The 7,500-nt window shown below is 36.6% G+C and overlaps 1 protein-coding gene across 4 annotated transcripts in view; it reads left to right on the top strand.

Moving 5' to 3' along the window:
• The window catches only part of LOC122251643 (uncharacterized), a 151,635-nt gene that overhangs the window by 122,523 nt on the left and 21,612 nt on the right, over positions 1-7,500 (top strand). For all 4 annotated transcript variants that reach the window (XM_086543218.1, XM_043013700.2, XM_086543217.1 and 1 more), the window contains one exon: positions 1,033-1,094. The gene's annotated coding sequence lies outside the window, so the exon portion shown is untranslated. The remainder of the gene's footprint in view (positions 1-1,032; positions 1,095-7,500) is intronic.

Here is a 7,500-nt window from a genome sequence, read left to right as displayed (position 1 = left end):
TGTCGATGCCATCAGCTAGAAATCTTGAGTTCGAGACTCTGGTAGTGTGTAACTGGTGTAGTTATGAGCATGGTTATGTATATAATAAGCACCCCAGAATTTGACATACACCTACACGCGCGCACACACACATAAACAAACAAACAGAAGTAAACCTAACATCCCATTCCCCAAGAACACAAGCTCGAACACCAAAAGAAAGTAAATAAATTCACTTAACCCCAACATTTCAATATGAACACCACCGACGTAGATAAAGCAATGATAACAATCATCATCCACCCACAAATAAACGCAATAACAAGTTACGATTCGGAAAAGCGATTATCATGAAAGGATTTGGGGATTAAAACACGTCAACATGGATACGCTCTAGACATGTGAGGAAGATCGGTTAATCACGGTTGTCATACGACTCCCTCCTAACCATGAGGATTTTTTTTTTCTGTTTCTTGCTGGTTCGATCGAAGTTGAAGTTCTCAAACGGGAAGATGATGTTAACTATGGTGTTTACATTCTAAAAGTTGATTTAGAAGATGCGTCTGGCGTTTGGAAGGTGATTGGTTGGGTGAGCATTTCTCTGATGTGCATAAATGGTGTTGTTTTTAACATTTCTATTTCATTTTAAATATTGAGGACCAGCGAAGATAGTTCTTGGTCATACCATCGTTCTTTTTTTAACATTTCACAAAGGATATATATATATATATATATATATATATATATATATATATATATATATATATATATATGTATATATTAAACTATTGTCGTTTTTCCACATTTTCTAATGTAACTTCCAACCAGCTGTTAGTTCAGGAAAGAAAAAGGTTTCGCGGGTTTTCTCCTTTTCTGTCCTCAGATTTCAGAGCCGATAATTCTCATGCCTTATGATATTTTTTCTTCACATTTTATCATTTCATTAAAGAAAGAACTTTCCCCATAATCTTCACCGAGACGAAAGCATATACAAACATTTCTAATATAGAAAAAAAAAGATTCGAACTAAACGAAATTTCTTTTCATTTCCAGATTTCCCCTCCAAGCACCAGTAACAACAACAGCAAAACAAAACAACAAGAGCCGAGAGCAAGGTAAGAGGAGGGGTCAGTGCGGGTTGAACAATGAGATAGCGTAATCCTCAAGCAATGGTCTTAATTTGTAGTCTTGGCGGCATAGCCATTAACCTACTGCCACATAAAACCACAAACTAGCAAGGAAGCACGCACGCGCACTCGAACACACGAAGCACATGTGTAGTTGCTTTTGAATGGGTGAATAGAAAAATAGGTAATTTATTTTCTTGGTCTGATATTCGAACACTCATACACATACAGACGCATGCATATGGACACACACACACACACACATACACACACACACACACACACACACACACACACACACACACACACACACACACACACACACACACACACACACACACACACACACACGCACACAACACACACACCATCAAACACACACACATACACAAAAGAACGCAACTTAACAGACAAACATACATATTCAAGATCTTAGACAATCCTGAGTACAAAACATCCTGCAGGATTTCCATCTCCTTCCATACAGACGCCTTATATATGGAGCCTCAGGAGAGCAATGGGAAGCATCCCAGGTGCTTTAAAAGCTATTTCTCGTCTATGCAAAACTCCGCCTGTCCAGTAAGACATATAACAATCTATGTAACCGCCAAAATACATAACTTACCAAGTTCCGACCTCAGCAATTGGTGACAAAAGACAGTTTTTTAAATTATAATAATTCTAAATTGAATGAAATTAAGTTTTTAAGAAATAGGCAACCGCTAAAATACATAATTCGCACTTCAGCAAGACTATAGTCAAGAAAGGCAATTCTATAGATCACATGATTTTAACATAACAACAAAAATATGAATATTTTCCGGAATCTGATATATAAGTAATGGGTTACAGCATGTAGATTAGGGTGAAAAAAAAATTGTAGCATTTTAAAGATGATATTACAATGACCATTGATATTATCATCTTTATTATTATTATCATTATCAACATTTTCTCTTTTGTTATTATTGTTATCATCATCAGTATTATTATTATCATCATTATCATTGTTATTATTACCATTATCATTATCAACATCATTATTATCATCATTATCAATATTATCATCATCATTATCATTATTGTTATCATCATTATCACACACACAAACCCACACGGCCACACACGCACACACTGCCAGCACAGCGCCATATCTCAGCATCTCGGACAACCCAACGCATGGAACAACATCGCAACTCGCGGGATTTTCTTATCCCTTTGTACACATGTCTTATATTTTGCAATGCAATGAGCAGCCGGGCGAGAGAAAGGATCCTTTTATTTCAGATTTTGCACTTATATTATTCGGTAAATTATTTTTCTTTTTCTTTTCATTTCTATTCTGTGTTTCGTGTGCGGCAATCTGTAATTTCCTTTTCATGTCGTAAGATATTGCATCGCTTAAATACGTTTGCAAGAAAATTCATCATATATTTCCTTAGTAATCCTACATCTGTTTATCTTTTCACATGAGGTTGAAACAAGTTATCATGTAACTTTATCGATTTGGTCTGTCAATATGTATGCTCATAGAATGTCGCGGGACCTGTTTTGAAGCGCCATTTGCATAAAGTCAACTGTCAATGGACCAGCCTTGTAGGGTCGCATAAGCAGATGTTGTCTAATTAGTATTTTGAATGGACAGAGGGAAATACTATTAAATACCTTGTTGTTATTTGTTATTCTTCTAATCGCACATGTACTCACATCCGAATACTACACCACGCACATTAGTTTTCGATTTTGAATTCTTACGTGTCTGAATATACATATAGGGTAAACACACACACACACACACACAAACACACACACACACACACACACACACACACACACACACACACACACACACACACACTTTCCCCGAATGGTCTAAATCACAATCATCTACTCGTAAACCAGCCTATATACACACAAGCCTCCTGACATGACAATTGCAGATTTATGTACGAATTTATATATTCACTCTCGGTTGCGTTGTTGCAGTTTAGGCGCTTGCAACCTAAAAGCAGCTTTCTGTGTCTAGTGTTTAATGGCGTTTATCCTGCACTCTCACTCTTGAAGGCGCCATACTGTCTTCAATTGTACGTCTCTTAAATACAACGCATTTAATCTTGTATTATATTTTATCTTGCCTTTATTTATGTGAGTGGCTGTTGATGTATTTTGATTACGAGGGACTTTCGAGATAAATGTTTGTTTGTTTTTATTGCTTTTTATCATACCATATTTATGGAAATTTTATTTTGCGGAAAGTTTTAAATTCTTTGACAAAATCTTTTAGGAAAAAATGGAATTGCAATAGTGTCTTTGTTGATAATGTGGAAACGTGGTCAAAATCTATCAATCAATGGCAAGTATGATAAAATAAATAAGTATACAAGGAAATTGTATACTAAGAAATGCAGCAAGTCAACAACTTTAAATGTAAGAGAGATCATTCAACATTACATCTAATATTATATTCGACGTTATTAACATCAAAGTAATACTTGGTAACCCGACCCTCCTCCCGTTTTCTGTGAGACAACACCGGTTCTCCATTTTCTTTGCCATGTTACTTCTCCGCGGATGACCTCCCGTGACCTCATATGTAACATTTTTTTTACTCGAGGGATATGGGTGAAAGGATGCAACCGGGATGCCAAAGTTACTGAGAAGGAATTTCATAATTGTTTGAGATAGCATTTGGGAAAGGGAGAATTAATGAGCTCTGATAAGCGAAGTGGAGAAAAATATGACTTGAAATTTTCCACCACCTCGGAAATGCATTGTTGCTTTTTATTCTGCGTCTTATAATGTTTACTCTCCTGCAAAATAGTTGCATCATTGTTTACAAAATATGTTTATGATATTGTGACCCATCAAAACACAGACGGTGTCTTATATATACATATCACACACACACACACACATATATATATATATATATATATATATATACATATAAGATTGTGTGAGTAGATAGAAGGATAGATATAGACTTAAATAGATAGAAAGATTTGGATAAACCAACATCTACTTCAATAGCCAAAATTATGTAAGCCAGAGCTTCACAGGAACTCAAATATGCAATTGCATTAAGCAAGACCAAATATACTTTTACATTAAGCAAAATCAAATATGCTTTTACATTAAGACTCCCTCCCTCATGCGTGAATAAAATAAACAGAATGACACAAGCGTATTTTATCACTTATATCGGCTACTATAAGGTCCTTTTTATCTCGTGATCTGCGGTGTGCCGTCCATTTTCTTTTTCTTTTTTTCAACAGCCAAGGAGACTACAGCATGAATCTCGAAATTTCCTACATCAAAATTGGAAATTGGAATGAACGATGATCATTTTCATATATCATAGTTCATCGAAATCTTTTATTTCACTTATGTATTTCAGTAAATGTAAATCTCAAAAGTTTTTCCTCATTTCCATTGTCATCTACACATACAAGCAAGCCCCCCCCCCCCCCACACACACAAATTCGCACACGTTGGAAAATACAGACAACCACTCAAACATTACAATCCTTTTTACAATCCTTGTCTACCTCCTCACTTGTCTACCCGCTTCGTACAAACCCAGACCAGCTCGTTGGTTGACAGAAACCGCGCGACAGACAGGCAGTTCGTTACGCAGGCGTGAGGTGGCGCTGCTCGATGCGGAGTTAGCAGCAGAATAGGTGATGTTGGGAGACGGGAGGTTGGCCAAGACGGGGATTTTGCAGAAGGGAGAGGAATTTTCATTATTTCATTAATTAGGTTATCGTTATTTTTATATGTTTTATCAATCATCAATATGATAATTACCATCCCCATTACTACATCATCATTAAACAGAGTCCTTTCCCAAATCAGAACCACTTTATGCATGTTCAACTGTTACATTCAGATTTTCAGCTCAACTTCTCACTAAAGAAAAAAAACAACATATATCCAAAACCACAGAGAGAGAGAGAGAGAGAGAGAGAGAGAGAGAGAGAGAGAGAGAGAGAGAGAGAGAGAGAGAGAGAGAGAGAGAGAGAGAGAGAGAACGACAGAAAGACGGATACAGAGAAAGCAAAAGAGTAGGAAGAGAAAGGAGAAACATAACCATAAACAAAAACTCCCTCCTCCACAATACCTGACACCTCTCACCATAACCGGGTATTAGCGTTCACCCGATTGTGGCACTAGCGACCCTTGCGGCGACCGAAGAAACCCTCTCTTGTTCAGCCATTAGCGCCTGAAACCGGTAATTTGCGCCACTCAAGCCCCGCCCCCTTTTCCACGTACTTAGGGATCTGATGTGTAAAGGGGATTAATCTTTTTTGTTGTTGTTGTTGTTGTTGTTGTTGTCTCTATGTCGTCGTTGTGTTCTTATCATTATGCATGATTTAGGCAGGATGATAATTGTTGCGGTTTTATTTCTTATGTCTATGAATATTTTGTTATCAATGTATTTTAATCTATTCATATCTTTGCCTTATTCATACATTCAAATGCAAGATAGAAACCCCCGCTATGCACAAAATAGGTTTATTGAAATATGCGACAACAGTTTCGAAGTCCTCTTGTGTTTTATCCAGGATGATTTCGACATTGCTATCTTGCATTCCATTATATCTATCTAAAATGTGCATAGTTTTTTCAAACCATTGTATTAACACGGGGGAATGTTTTTTCATACGTGTCTATTTATGTATTTATCCATATATATATATATATATATATATATATATATACATATATATATGTATATGTATATTGATATATATATATGTATATATATATATATATATATATATATATATATATATATATGTGTGTGTGTGTGTGTGTGTGTGTGTGTGTGTGTGTGTGTGTGTGTGTATGTGTGTGCGTGTGAGTGTAAACACACGCATTGTAGAAAGCAGTTATATAGCTATACCAATAAAAAGCCTTCAGTATCTTACACGTAATGTTTATCTTCAGTGATTTATCGTCCAAATTTCTATCATTAACACACTTTGAAGACCCTTCGATCTCCCAAGCCAATGGCGGCTCATTGCAGTGAAGATACCTGACACGGCCGACCATCGCGAAACCCTTTTACAAGCACAATACCTGCACGCAAGCTTACAAATTGCAAAATCAAGTCGCAAAATCGTTTCATCTTTTTCATGATAGTAGATTTCGGAGGAGAGACGAATAGACGGGGAGCGAAATAACGTAGAGAAAAGGTGATTGAGAAAGCGGGTGTGATAACATACGGCGATGCTCCTGCGGCGTAAACACGTCACGACGGGTTAAGCGGAAGGGCCGTTGCTATGGTAATGAGGGTCGAGGGAATGATCGAGGGGATGGCAGAGGGGAAGGTTGCATATCATTTTTTTCTCTCTCTCTGTCTCAGTCTCTCTCTCTGTCTCTCTCTCTCTCTCTCTGTCTTTCTCTGTATCTCTGTCTTTCTCTGTATCTCTCTCTCTCTCTCTCACTCTGTCTCTCTCTCTCTCTCTCACTCTGTCTCTCTCTGTCTCTGTCTCTCTCTGTCTCTGTCTCTGTCTCTCTCTCCCTCTCCCTTTCCCTCCCTCCCTCTCCCCCCCTCTTTCTCCCCCCCCCTCTCTCTCTCCCTCCCTCCTTCCCTCCCTCCCTCCCTCCCTCTCCCTCCCTCTCCCTCTCCCTCCCCCCTCTCTCTCTTGTCCTGCAATGAGAATGGATTTATGCATTGACGGAGAGATAAGCAGAGATATATGGGCTATCGTGCGCTGTAGTGTTTAGATGATATGCTGCAACGGTTAGCATTGGCATCATTCTTAGTAAGAATTTTATCGTCATTGTTGTTTTTGGTGTTGTTGTCATTTTTGTCAACAGAGGATGATGCATGGTTGTGTTGTTATTGTTATTGTTTTTTTTTTGTTTTTTTTGCTATCTTTAGCATTCTTTTTGTCCTTATTATTATTACTTTTATTGTTAGGATCATTATCATTATTATTGTCATTATCGTTATTATTGTCATTATTATTATTATCATTATTATTATCATCATTATCATCATTATTACCATTACTACCCTTCTTATCGATATTGCTGCTATTGTCTTTATCATTACTTTCGTTATTATCATCATGATAATTATTGCTATTACTATCATGACTGTCATCATTATCAATCATGATTATGTCATTATTATTATCATTACTACTACTATCATTGTTATGATTATCTTAATCATTTCCATTATCATCATTATCGTCTTTATCATTACTATTACCATTGTTATCATTATCATTGTTATTATTACTATTATCGTCATTATTGCCTTTATCACCATCGTCATTATTATGATGATCATTATTATCATTATCATGATAATTATTTAATTATTTTATGGTTATTATTATCATCATCCTAACCATCATCATTCTTATCATCATCACCC

Source organism: Penaeus japonicus, unplaced genomic scaffold (genome assembly GCF_977035675.1).
Source record: "Penaeus japonicus unplaced genomic scaffold, GWHDUDI00000001_assembly GWHDUDI00000013, whole genome shotgun sequence".
In the NCBI taxonomy this organism is placed as follows: Eukaryota; Metazoa; Arthropoda; class Malacostraca; order Decapoda; family Penaeidae; genus Penaeus; species Penaeus japonicus.
The sequence above is the reverse complement of the archived record's forward strand: the minus strand, read 5'-3'. Positions and strand labels throughout refer to the sequence as shown.